At 41.8% G+C, this 14836-nt stretch overlaps 1 protein-coding gene across 3 annotated transcripts in view; it reads left to right on the top strand.

The window, feature by feature from the left end:
- The first annotated feature begins 5465 nt into the window (after nt 1-5465).
- Nucleotides 5466-14836, top strand: part of ppip5k1b (diphosphoinositol pentakisphosphate kinase 1b) — a 65798-nt gene continuing 56427 nt past the window's right edge. For all 3 annotated transcript variants that reach the window (XM_084060491.1, XM_084060490.1, XM_084060489.1), the window contains exon 1: nt 5466-5588. The gene's annotated coding sequence lies outside the window, so the exon portion shown is untranslated. The remainder of the gene's footprint in view (nt 5589-14836) is intronic.

Below are 14836 nucleotides of genomic sequence, written 5' to 3'. Positions count from 1 at the left end.
TTTCTCTCCATTCAGGTTCCTGTGAGGTGTGTGGGATAGAGACAGGTTTAACAGCATGGCACAAGATGTCAGTAGCTCCTTCTCGTCTATGTTCGGTGTCTAGTAGGAAGGCCTCGTCTTTTAGAGCTGCGAAGTCTTCGGTGGGGTTTCGACGGGCATATATTCTCAAGGCTTGGCCCAGAGGGCCTTCAGACAGCCCCACAAGCAACTGCTCTCGCAGAATGGCATCGGAGGGAGCGGTGTCTGGGTCGAGCCGCCGCAGCCCGCAGAACAACTCCCTAAGCCTCAGAATATAAGCCTGCACATTTTCGCCTGCGCGCTGCGCACAGCCATAAAACAAGGCACGAGCTTGGGAAGCAGAGATGGATGATTTATATAGGTTATCTAGACATTTGAAAACTTTAGCCACTGTGTTTCGGTCTTCCCTGTCAATCACACTAATTTGTCGTTTAGCTTCTTCCGTAAGGGTTTGCACTACAAAAGCAACTTTTTTCTCTTCCGTCAATTCTTGAGTGCCCAATAATCCTTTAATCTGTTCTTTCCAATCTCTATATTTCTCCTCACCTTCTGTGCCCGAAAATTTGGGTAACCACGGGGCCCCTGGATACACTGGCATCATCATCATTACTTTTCCCAAAAACAAAAACAAAAAGCAGCAAAACAGCAAAATATCAGTACAATTTCTCTTAGGGATTTGTTTGTGTTGTTCTCTACCCAGTCCTGCCGCGCTACGCCAAATATGTGACGGTGGCCAGGCTGTCACATGTAACTTTGCCACTTCTTTTCAGAATGCTGACCTTTTCCAATAAGTAATTTATCATCCACATTTAAGCTCACAACAATAAAATATAGAGTGCACAATAAAGTGCGGGGTGCGTAATTATTGTGAGGATAATAATGGTGATTCTACTGCAAGACTACGCCACCCTTTTATTTAAGAGGTAGGGTCCTCTATAACAATGTCTTAGGCTATTCACAGGTTCAGTTTTGCCCAGGTAAGAACAACACTTTGCAACATCCCACAAGAGAATTGGACGGACACAGGTTTGTATAAAAAGGTAACGGATTTTATTAAGCTAAAACATTGGCATCTATAAGCCTTAAAACTGAAAAACATAAACACAATATAACACTACACTAAAACCCTCAACCTCCTAATGCGCCCACTAACTAACTAAAATACAGGAATACAGACAATCACAAAATACTTAAAACAAACAGGGCTTGTGCAACCTATAGCAAATAAATAATGAATTTAGCGTTAAAGTGCCAACTATTACTGAAGCAGTAAAGTGCCAAGTGCCAATTCAAATGCTATATCATATACTCATCACGGTTCAATGCAAAAGGTGGGAATGTCCTTGTATGGGGTTTAACTGGAGCGGGGGTTTAGGCCAAGAATCACTGTCTCTTCTTGTCTTCGTGCGTATTGCCTGCAATCATAGAAACTAGAACCAGTTCATCTGTTCAGGTATATTTCACATATGGGGTTTAGGACCGTGGGTTTGTAAAGGTAACGTTGCATAGAAGAACACTTACTCGCAAGCCAGACAGGTGTCTGGCTATGAGTGTATGAAGCGCGCAACGTTATCGCCAACTGGACCTCTCCTCCGTTCCTGGGTTCGTCTGTCTGTCCTCCCCGTCTCTGCTGCTACTGCGCCGTCTGCTCACCGTCCGCTGCTGGTGGCTTGGTACGTGCCGCGATCGCTGTATTCTCCACCTCTGCTCCGTGGTATGTCTGCTCCTCCTGTGCACAACCGTCCCTTCTGGCTGTCACTTCCACACTGCCCCTGTGTGCCTGTCTCTCTCCTGTTCGAATGGCCCGCGCCTACTTTTGTATTTGTGGCGGCCACACCCTACTCCGCCCTCATTTGCTCTGCCACCAGCGTGACCTGGGGACATTGGCCGTCTGGAGTCACAAGGTCAATGTCACGCAGCCTATAGGGGAGTCCAATGTCAAGTGGCTCGGGGACCGGGGGGAAATACATTGTCAACCATAAAACATGCAGTGCAAAAATACATTTAAGAGAATGATGTTTTTAAGTGCATAATACAGGTTTTTCATCATCAATAAAAAATGTTACAAAATGGTTTCACCCCCCTGCTTTGACCCTGTCACACGTGCATCCGTTGTCTGTCAACAACACGCGCGCCAACAACACCGCAGTCTGTGCCTTGACTTCTGTGCGCTCAGTGCGCTCCTGACCTTCTCCTCAGCGGTAATATTTATGCGCGACCAGCACAAACATTGTCGCATAGTTGATGACGTCTGTGTCCACTGGCGAAGCACTATGTGCATGCCGCCACCTATAGGATCGGGGGTATATATGCAAGTGTTCTCGGGCGCGTTAGAGCCTTGGCCAGTGTGAATGCGGGCCAGCCAAGCGCACTCGGAAACGGACCGGTCTGGAGTGCGCACGCGAAACCATAGTGAGAAACGGCCCTTATTTACCTGAGTGTGGTCATTGCAACTACAGTACATTGCGACACCTACCAGCAGAGGGCATCAAATTTTGTTAACATCTTTACATGTACCTATACAATTTCTTATGGCTTCTCAGCTCATTGCAGCAGTAAACTGATAACATCACTATAAGAAATCGTAGGGCTGGGCAATTAACAAAATATATGACTATAACAACTGACTTTAAAAATAATATTCTTATATCTACGCAAATAGTTTTTGACTACTACATTGGTTAGTCTGGTTAACTGCTATTTATACTTTGTTGTGCAGTAATGGTGTGGGTGAAACGATGGCAAAATTGCTCATCTAAAAGCTCTCAACATGTGATGTATTGTGAGTTAATAGATCGACTATGTGTAATCTTTGAAATCAAGGCAGGTTTGAAATGACTTGATATTGATGCCCACCTCTGGGGGGGGGGGGTACAAACATGCACTATGAGTGTAGTAGCGACAGCAAATGGAGACTTAAGTGTCTGTCTGCACCTGTAAACATTGTCAGCCTCTGTACTTGACTGTGCATATAGTAGAGACATCTATACAATATACATGCATATTGTCAGTCAGTGTACAGCAGCTGCGACAAATGTCCAGGGGGGGGTGTACTTGTACATCAGGCCATCTCACGCTATAGAAACAGCAGACAGTCTCCTGCCCCTATGGGCTACTTGTGCATGTAAAAACAATTAGAATCAAACTTGATATACGTATATTCCTTGTAGTTGGCTCACAACGACAGTGATCACCCCACATGTTACTGTCACCTTTTTGTTCCTCATTTGGATATTCTTGTTTAATAAACCCATCCTTTGTCTTTTGAGGGTGGCTAGTAAAGGATAAAAGTGACAAATATATTTTCTTATCAAGTCATCTTCAGATGCGTAACATTAAGGCAGCACAAAGTTAGGAATGACTGAGGAAGTAAAGACATTAACTGCTAATGAAATCATTCACCCTCAAATAACCCTGCAACTTTATTTAGTCAGGCAAGTTTTAGCTTTAGTCTGACTGGAAACATTATTTCTCACTATTTATAAATACCAGCTCAGTGCAGTGGCCTTATGGTTAGAGTGTCCTTCCTGAGACTGGGAGTCATTCCAAAGTCTATAAAATGGTACCTAATGCCTCCCTGCTTGGCACTCAGCATCAAGGGTCGGACTGGGGGTAAGTCCCTGTGACATACTACAGTAGCGTCATGTCCAGGGTTGTGACATGGAAATCTTAAAGTAACGAGTAGTTTAATAAATGTGATTAGCTCTGTTAAAACCGTTTCCCAGTGGTTTTGCCTAAAAGTAGATGTGTCAAAAGATTATCCTATCTTATCAAAATTGGCTAATGGGAGGGCAGGCCTCACTATGGCCGGCCTGCGGGCGGGCGGATGGACCTCTGACGTCACTCTGACTCAGCCATATAAGGAGTTCCCAATGCAGCTACTGTACGCCCAAATAGTGTTGTCATGGCATCAGGTGCAACCAAATCAGTCAGCTCCATATATGGGCACAAAAGGGGGCAACGTAGGTGTGAGGGCCGAACTCTAGAACCTCTAGTAGAATCAAATTAAAGGATGCTAAATGCATGCAATGCATACACTGTGATGAGACATGACAATCAACCATGGTGCTACAGCCAACTGTGCCTCACTCAAATGACGGTGAGGCTCCCATTACCCAACAACAATGGTTAACTGAACACAATAATAACGTTGATTGTGTTCAGTTTACCATTATTTGTTGTACATATAGAAAAACGTACATATTGATATTTAGTTATGTCTCGCCATAAGTAAGTTAATAATTACACATATATTCAAACAATGAAAATTGTAAAACATGAACTGTCCTCATTTGTTATTCCTTTTATAACTACAACTCAATATTTAATCACAAGATTATCCTTGTTTTCATGTATTCGTTTGAATTTAAAAGAGGGAGCTTACAAATTGTACATTGTGCATAAGACTTATACGATACAGTATCACATACTGTTTCAGTATCAATCAATCAATCAATCAATAAATCAATTTTGATTGGAAGATAACATGCTGCATAAACACTGCTAGAATGAAAGGTAAAATGACTGGATCTATTTTTCAAAACTATGTATAGATGTAATAACATACTGTATAACCCTGTTGTAGACATAACAGGACAATACAATTTGTAGATCATGAACACTTAGGAAGGAAGTTTACAGTACTGGAAAGATATTTGGATGCCATTAAATTGCATTTCCCTTACTATCTTTCTCAAAGACACTGCTGATCTAATGTGACTGAATTGATCTAAAAAAGACTGAACACTGACTTACTGCATCACCGGGAACTGCGGGAAGGTCACGACTTTTTTGTTCACTCAAATCCTCCAGTGACCCTTTTATTTATGCATTCTGAAAATAAGGAACCATAGCGGTAGCGACCTCTGTAGTCACCCATTTGAATGGGGTCACCAAGTTCTTTTTAACACCCTCTAAGAGGAAGGAGAAACCATGGGAGAAAGTTGCTGCCAGGCGTGAACTTTGGCTCTGCGTCAAATAATGAAACACAGTAGTTTCGGAATTGGATCGTCTTATATCTTCGATTATTGCATTGTGTTAAATTTGGTGTCATACGTAAAGCTACTTTAAAACGGCATTTGGTTTAAAACATTATTCACGTATAGATTTTACTACAGGTGGTTGTACTGGTAACTGGAAGACTCGCCCCAAAACACACTCGCCCCCATTTATTTTATCGCGGACCGCTCGCCCCGGGCGCCCCGGAGGTTCTTGTACTCTTGTGTTCATTTTTACTGAGGTTAGGTTTAGGCATAGATTTACTGAGGTTACGTAATTTACGTTTTAGGAGTAGAAAAAGGTGGTGACCGTTCCGATGTCACCGGATTAGACCCGCGGTGAGCGTGTTTTGGGGCGAGCATACTTGTAATTCGTTGTGTGTACATTTTATTGTGAAACGTGCACCCGGAAGCCGTGTCTTTGTTTGTGACGATGCAATTGACAGCAGTAAGTTTGGTGTGTTGTACTCATGTGTGCCAGTCAGTCTGCCACAGACAGAGCTGCAGCCCACAGACACAGTATAGTAACAAAGCACAACGATAAGGAAGTTGACAGCTGATCGTATTCAGCCGGTGAGTTTAGCACACTTTCTAAGTTTTCACTGTCGTCTTGCTGGGGTTGTGTTGTGTTGCTTGAAAGTGACTTAAAAGTTGACTTCCTCAGGATATGAAGGAAGATGGTTTCAGTGTCAGAAAGAATAATATTTTGACAGGTTATAGGCCGACGAGATTTTATGTTTTAATTGTTTTGTTAGCTTTGTGTGGTCTGGGGCGTACACTTTACTACTTTGGGATGTGCCTTCCTTAAACAATCTGTAGTGTTGTGGCTTGATACATACATCATTTGATTGCTACACTCGCGCTTTGTTGATGATGCCACCTGTAGATCGTATAGATAGGGCATTATTCAATGTACCCAATTCAATTTGTCTGCTTTCCATCCTATGGACAAATACTTGTGTTAAACTCCCTCCCTACTGAGTTAGATAACTAGAATGTTTCATTCTGTGATAATAAAACGTACAGCTTGTCTCCGCAGTAAATGAATGGTCAACCAGCTAGTGGTCAAAGCGTCGTGCCTGCATGTCAGCAGTGGTGGGAAAAATAACTCAAATTTTTACTTAAGTCAAAGTATCAATACTGCAATATAGAAATACTCTGTTACAAGAGTCTGGATTTCAACATTTGCTTGAGTAAAAGTACAAAGGTATTGGTATCAAAATGTACTTAAAAGTACCAAAAGTATAAAGTACTACACTACACTAAGTATTGTGCAGAATGTCCCATGGGAATGTCCCATTTCAAATTTATAAAATGTATAACAATCTTTTGAAAATAGCAGATCTTCAAGCTCACATAGCTTAGATCGGCTATTTTCAAATGGCCGAAATGTATAGGGCTGAAGTGGTTAATGTATATTTTGTAATAATCTACAAAGTAACTAGTAACTAAAGTTTTCAAATAATTGTAGTGGAGTAAAAGTGCAATGTTTGCCTCTGAGATGTAGTGGAGTAGAAGTAAAAGTACAGCAAATTGGAAAAAGTAAAAATACCTCAAAATTGTACTTAAGTACAGTACTTGAGTAAATGTACTTGTTTCTTTACACCACTGTTAATGGTCAATGGTTGTGCCTGTCTTGTGCTGTCATATTATGTTCTAGTTCTGAATCTATAGGAGATATTACTTTGTAATGTAACTTTGTTTTTGCCAATTCTGCACGCACGGGGATTCGCATTGTCTCATTGTCATGTTCTCTTCTTTATGTGGACAGACAGAGGTATACGCATCGTCTTCTCCATGACTCACGTTTCACTGTTCACTCAGTCACAGTCATGCAGGGTGATTTATTGCTTTACTTACTGTTAGTGTTTCCTCTTTTAAGGCGGTGTCAGAATGTCTGAACAGCTGTGACCTGGGGAACCCTGCATGGTTCTCATCAGAATAGGCCAGTAACCTGGCATACAGACTTCTTAACCACTTAAAACCCCATATGGTTGACCAGAGTCCCTCAGCAGGGCTCTGTACTAGTGTCTTTTTATGCTTTCTGTTATTGTGGAGAAAGCTTTCGCTGAAAATAGCCGATTGACAAGCTCACAACGCGATCTGCTATTTTCTGCGAAAGCCTTCCCCACAATAAGGATGCTGGGGTTTAAGTGGTTTAAACAACAGAGGACAATATACCTGTACACTAGTGTGTGTGTGTGTGTGTGTGTGTGTGTGTGTGTGTGTGTGTGTGTGTGTGTGTGTGTGTGTGTGTGTGCACGCGCTGGCGTGGTAGAAGATCTCAGCAGCTTCAGTGATCACGTGACAGTGTCTGTATTTATCCATATATTTGTGGCCTCAAGACAAGTCTGTAATGTGTTGCATTCCCTTTCGCTAGAGGCTTATGAGATGTGCATGTTGTCTTAGCCAGTGCGACCAGTTCAAATTCCTGTACTGTAAATTCCCTGTTCTTTGTCAAAGTGGATTCTTATAGCACAAATATGCACTTGGCTTATCACTGTGGCCCTCTGGGGTAAAAGGTACACCTGTTGCCTAGTTACATACTGGTGAAGTATTGTCAACATTATTGGAAATAATGTCAGAGCAATGTACTGTCAGCATCATTAGTCTATTGACTATTGTAGTAGAAGTTGCATCTGTGGTGGGCTCGCATTTAGCTATCCAGCATCGCTTAAAATGAACTGAATAGTAAAGCTGGAATTCTTGCATACGATAGATCACCAACATTGTACACACTTTAAGTATTTAGTTAAATCTCATGATTATCCAGAGTGTCTTACAGTGAGTGCAACTTAGTGTGTTTTAACGTCATGAGTAACAGTTACTGTACAATTAGTAAGACAATAAGCTGTTGCTCTTACACAAAGCAGCTAGCTGTCAGTGGAATAATCTTCAACACCATAAACAATAACAACCAACCAAGGGCAAGGTCATAGGCCTCCTAATTCCTAGATTATTTTAGTACACTGACATCATCTTTGTCTTGATGTTTTACACTTGGAGCACCTAGAGTAGGCAGCTGTAATAAATTCCGGAATAGAGGGCCATGGTCAAAGTCACAGTAGGCAGACAAGTCCATGTAAAGTCCCTAGACATTTTCATTTATATTAGAGGTACATGGTACATGGTAAAGACAATATATTTTGTATATCCCGGTAGCTAATTTATTCTCCCATTTAGGCTATATTCTTCCTATTCTATATTCTGTATTTCTTTGGGCTGCAACTATCGATAATTGTATTTATTATATAGAAACTCTTATCGGCTGATTCGTTAACCGGATCCGAAGGCCACTATGAGAATATGCTTTAGGCTCTGTTAGTGGTTAACCTCTCTCGGAGTCGCTGCTGGGACTGATCTGAACCAAGGCATGCCGAGCCTTTTATACGTTTTAGCGGTGGCCCTAGTGTCCCTCTGATGATGTCAGGTAGTGTCAGACATCTCCGTTAATGGGTCGGCCCACGTCGGTTATGCCCGAATATGGGACTATGCTGTCAGTCCTGGACGTGACGTTTATCTCTATATATGGAGATCTGAGCAGAGGTTGCTGATGTCAGACTTCGTATATATGACACGCGTTCAGGTATCTATGACGACTTTGCAAGTTGATAATCTCCATTTATGGGGATCTCCATATATAGGCTAGTGCTGGCAAATATGCCCTGACTGTTTTCTACAGTATTGTTATTCTATCGATTCATTTTAATTAATTGAATAATCAAGAAGCACAAGAAGCAGTTTTTGATATTTTTATTAATGAATCAATGCCAACTAATCTTCTTTTTATCGAATATTCTGATTAACTGTGAAGTTTATGGGGCACCTGATAGCCGAATGGTTAGGGCCCGTACCACATAGGCTCTGATGCCTAATATTCTCTTATTTCCTTGAGTCTATTATATGAATCAGGGTGTACGTGCATTCCTACTCTATAGGGTGTCTTCTGCGACCCTATAAGGATTATTGAATCTAATCATTAACAGGTTTGTTAATGATTTGGACTCATGGCTCCTCATACTGCTTACATGGCGGTTAGATAAGGATTTCAGACCATTCAATTCTAATGACCTTAGACCATTTCACAATAAATGCTCCTTGTCATTCTATATTTTGATCTTGATCTGCTCCGTTGTATATGTGTTATTTATACCCGTGACTTTAGCATTTCGGTGGCTAAAACACTGAGTGTATACAGTCACTGTGCAGCAGGTGACGGCCTATTTATGAAGACATAACCCCAGTGTCTTCGATGACAGCTTAAGGAGGAGAGAGAGTCGAGTAGCATTTAAACAGCTTATCCATAGTTCAGACAGATCAAACTCCATAACTAAAACATTTGATTTGGGGGTTTATAGCAAAACATTTGCGGCCCTATGTAGTCCTGGAGGAATGCAGGATTTCTGCATTATTAAAGTGAGCTGAGCTTTCCGCTCTTCCTCTGACATTTCAGCAAATTATTATTATAACTATATAAACAGACATGTTTAGGAATTGTCAAGTAAACACGTATACTATACTTAAATAAAGCCTTGCATTTTTTCAACTTTGACTTGGAAACATGGCTTAGCAGAAAATTTCAAACATGATGGTGGCAGTTAAAGGGTAGGGTAAGTGATATTTGTTTGTTAAAATAAGAGTTAAATTGCTTTATATTCTGATAGTATTCATTGGTGTAGAGTGTTTGTTCAGTAACAAGGGTCTCCCTGTCCCTCCAGCTCTTGATTAAACGGAAAATGTATTTTCAGGTCAGGATAACAATTTCATCCAATCAGGAGAAAGAACTCACACAAAACACAGGATAGTGTTTGAAGTGAATTTGGAGGAGATGATGACACAAAGAAATGAGCAGACAAAATTGGAACTGGAACACTATAACATTGAAGCAGATAAATGGGTACTTTCTCCTGATTGGCTGAAGATTGGCCACCCACCTGAAAATGTATTTTCTGTTTATAAAGAGCTGGAGAGGTGCAGACCCCTGCTACTGAACAAACACTCTATAGACGACGAATCCACAGAAGCGCTGCCTGTAGGCAGCCATAGCTGCGGTGTCCGTACTGCGACACCGCAGCTATGGCTGTGTCTGTGGATTCGTGTATAGCAATGATTACTATCAAAATATAGTGCTTTAACCTTTTAACAAAAACATTTTCTTTTAACCTAGAAATATCACTTATCCTACCTTTTTTAATTGAAAATAAATGAATAATAAAACTATATTATTCTTGATACTGCCGTCAAATAATCAATCTGCAAAACCCTAATTGGTCACATATCTAGTCAGAATCATTAATTTCTGAAGACAGAAGTGACCATATTTGGCCAAGAGGGTGGAGCTGGGGATACGCATTGCTATGCTTCTATCCTGATCGCCGTCGTCTATTGTGGTGACAATCACAATGTAGCAATGTCCTAAGCATACCCTGCTTTGTCTGTTTTACTCTAAATGGGACCATCATTTACAAAATGGACATCATGTTGTATTGAAGAAGACTTGAAATTAGTGATTGAGAACATAAACCCATTAGGAGCATCTTTACTGAGTTAATAATTCTCGAATTGTTGTCATTTTCTCATAGACTTCTTTTTGCAGCCAGTGGAGTCGCCCCTTGCTGGTCTTTAGATAGAATGCAGGTTAAGGCACTTCCACAATTATTTTTCAGACCGGGAGCTCAGCATATAAAGATCATCAGTAACCTGGAGGCAGACTCACAAAATCGGCACAAAGGTGTGCTAGGGTTTAGTTCCCATTTATGTTCTTTTTGTTTTCCAATTAAAAAAAAGAAGAATGGGGGGGAATTTATTTTGATTTAACAGTTTAGATTGACAGGAAATGGGGAGAGAGTGTCGGGGAGTGACACGCGGCAAAGGTTCGTCAGGCTCGGGAAACGAACCCGGTACTCGGTGTCAGGCTGCATCAGAGCCTCAGCCTATATGTGGTATGCACCTTAACTACTCATCAGTGATCACCGTCCCTCATTTACGTCCTTTTTACAAGAAAAGCCCCAGATATTCCATACCTTGTGTAATCTGTAATTTCATAGAAAGATTACGATATAATTGAATTCATCCACACTGTTTAATCATTTCACAACAAAAGCACAATATCTTGCCTATATACATCTGTTTTAATGAACCAAAGGGACACTATGTGAACCTTTTTATGGTCAATAAAAAACCTATTTGCACTGCCACCCATCTCTCCTAATGGCTTTTGCTTTCAATGTAAACGGCAAAAAAAAAACACCTCACCAACCCAACTATCTGTTATAAAATGTCTGTTTTAAAGGCAGAAGAAGAAGTGAATAATAACAACCTTACTGACTGTATATCCTTTCATAAACCACAGTATATTAGTTAATATGTATGTTTTGACTGGAAGCTGTTTCACCCATCGACACTAATGACCATTATTGTCAAATGTCAATACGAAAGTCCCCAAAAACATTGCATCTAATTCACAAACGCCTCATATTGCAGCGTCCCTTACTTTTATTACTTCATCTTGTTGTCTTGTTTCAATGCATCTACAGATTAAGATTATACACCCTAATGGATAGATAGGCATTAGGCAAGCTAGCTTATCATTTGCACAGCGCTCCACAGCAGTTCTATTTTGCCATCTTATCAGTGACACAGCGATAGTGCGAAAAAGAGCTAATGACCTCTGTCATACAACCAGCAGACTTCCTACAGCAGACGGACTCAAAGGTTAAAAGCCTTTTTATAGGAGCTGTCGTGTTGATCTGTTTGGCTTGCATTTGTGACAGAGGTGACTCATTGAGGGCCGATGACATGGGAGGGGATGTTTTCAATCAGCCTCCTTTCATGTTATTTCAGGCAGTTAAGGAACTCCTTGTTGCTTGTGGATTGTTTGTGTCCTTGTTCTTTGTTCCAGATCAGCTCTAAGTACAGCTCATTTTACATTTTAGGCTGATGTTCTTCACCAAACCTTTTTTTATAATGAGCGCAACAGTAGAATATTGGCTTCAGTGTGCTGAGACAACACTACACATACATACAACATACATGTACTGACATGGATAAAAGCACATGCAGCGGTAGTGCAAGTGCAATCATTAACTATAATATCTCTTCATATTCAGCATTGAACACACACACACACACACACACACACACACACACACACACACACACACACACACACACACACACACACACACACACACACACACACACACACACACACACACACACACACAGTTTAACAATTTACACAAATATTTTAGATGCAGTAAAGGTTACATTCACAAACTCATGGATATGTCCTCATGATACAACACTCAGCAGTCCAAGTAGCGGCGGCTCCGCCACATATGGCAGCAGAGACAGCACAATACTTTGCCAGCCTTTCTGCCTCGTCTTTGGGCATCCCAAGTTGTTCGAAACCCTCCAACAACCAGTCCGTGGGTATAATGTCCTTGGCTGGATCACCAGAGGAAACAAACTGCTTAGTCTTGCACTGATGCTTGGTGTTAAAGCGCTCTCTGTAGTTGTTCTCATGGGCCTGGAGGTCCACCCGTTGCTATTCCGACAGCAGACGGACCCACCACGGGAAGGCCGCCGGGTCTGTTGCCTCTCTTCCCGGTAGCTGTTCACGGGAAGGAGGGGCCGTCAGGTAGCGTCGGCTGTTGGTAGAGTCCATCGGTGAGAAGTGCCTTCTTGTATGCAAGCTACATAGTCCACAGAAATTGCAAATGCATCCACTGCACCTACTACATTGATGGAGAAGATTCCGAAAATGATAATAGGCCAGTCATTCATCCATATGGTTCCCCAAAACATACATTGTAACGCCCCCTGACTTCAAATTCTCATCTTCTTTTTTTGTTTAAGTTATTTTTGGGGGCTTTTCTGCCTTTATTGATAGTACAGTGGCGATTATACAGGAAACAAGGCGGGAGACTAGGGAAGTGACATGCAGCAAATGGTCTCCCTCCTCCCGGCCCGGGAATCAAACCGGGGACTTGCTGTCAGGCATCAGAACCTGTGTGGTACACGCCTTAACCATTCAGCTATTGGCGCTCCAGCATCCTCGTTTTCAAATTAGTCCAAGGCTGTACTTTTTACTCAGGAGTTTGTTCAAGTATTTGTCGTTTTTAAATACAAATACATTATTTTGTAAAGTAGATAGAAGTAAATAGCTCTTTTTATTTAATTATTTCATATTACGTATTAAAAATAAAACCCTCCCCAACAAGGCAAGGAAAATGTATTCGTATAGCACAGTCAACAAGGGAATTAAATATTTGGATGTGTTGTCAGTTTTTTCAGGTCAGAATATGGGCTCATATTGTAAATCATCCCAAAAGAATAGCCAAGCCTCGTTGGTACTGGTTTTAAAATAAACAAAAAACACGAATGTTGAACTAGACTGAGATTGGGGTGTGGAGATAGCATTCATACTTGTGGTTTATTATAGTGTAGCGGAAAGATGATCTCCCTGACTCTACAGCACACTAAAAGTTTCACTTTCTTCTGCCAGTCCTATTAAAAACCTCAACAGCTCTTTCATAATACTACATTTTAGCTGATACAAACATACGAGAGATTTGTTTTTTCTGTAGCAGTCCTTCAAGTATCAGTGAGCTTTCTCTTTTTTATTTTTTTATTTAGATTAGGCAATTCTTTTTTACCCCTTTTTCTTCCCAATTTAGTCATTACGCCAATTGATTCCTCCCCACACACATTTCTGTGTTGTCACTGCTGTCGTATCCTACTGACTCACCTGCCAGTGAGGAGCCCCCACCGGGAGGACGTAGAGCCATCGTCCTACTCCTCCAGCCCAACACTCCCCGCTGACAGGTGCCGCCCCAGCCCGTAGGAGTATGTGCAATGACCATTATCGCCCTCCCCCGAACACGGGCCAATTGTGTTCGTGTAGACGCTCGACAAAGCCGGATGCACCACAGTGGATTCGAACCCACAACCTCCGTGGTGGTGGGCAGTGACTTTACCACTTCGCCACCCGAGCACCATCAGTGAGCTTTCAGTTACATTTGTATTATACATTACTGTAGAGAGTAAAAAGTCAGAGTGTTTATTGTATTGTTCTGGACAATATCCCCCAGCTTCTAGAAAGCATGGAAATGGCTCAGGCAGGGTTGTTGCATAACTGTTTTTTTTATGAGTTTGTTTATAAGTGTTGGTGTTACTGGGTGATCCCCCCCCCCAGCACCGAGAGAGGAGCTTCCTCTGGGTTTAGTGAGGCCTGTCAACACCTGCCGGGCTCAAAGCTGATGAGTTATCACTGGGTCACTACCGTAATTTTCGCACTATAAGCCGCACCTGAATATAAGCCGCAGCAGCTAAATTGAATGATTTGTACATATATAAGCCGCACTGGACTATAAGCCGCGGGTGTAAAATCCCTAGATTTAGGAGGTCCCCTAGTGGCCGTTAGCTATAAAAATCCATAGATAAACCGCACCGTTATATAAGCCGCAGGGTCGAAAAATTGGAAAAAAGTCGCGGCTTATAGTCCGAAATTTACGGTATATCCCCAGCAAACGATACCTGACACCTCAACCCCGGCTACCCTATGTTACACACACACACACACACACACACACACACACACACACACACACACACACACACACACACACACACACACACACACACACACACACACACACACACACACACACACACACACACACACACACACACACACACACACACACACACACACACACACACACACACACACTATCTCTTATGTTCACTGTGGGGGTGCCGGACAGGGCTATTCTAGGTTCCAAGATTACGTGAGGCCACAGTGAGACTGAGTTGAG

The sequence above is a fragment of the Gymnoscopelus microlampas genome, assembly GCF_963454915.1.
Source record: "Gymnoscopelus microlampas genome assembly, chromosome: 6".
Taxonomy (NCBI): domain Eukaryota; kingdom Metazoa; phylum Chordata; class Actinopteri; order Myctophiformes; family Myctophidae; genus Gymnoscopelus; species Gymnoscopelus microlampas.
The sequence above is the reverse complement of the archived record's forward strand: the minus strand, read 5'-3'. Positions and strand labels throughout refer to the sequence as shown.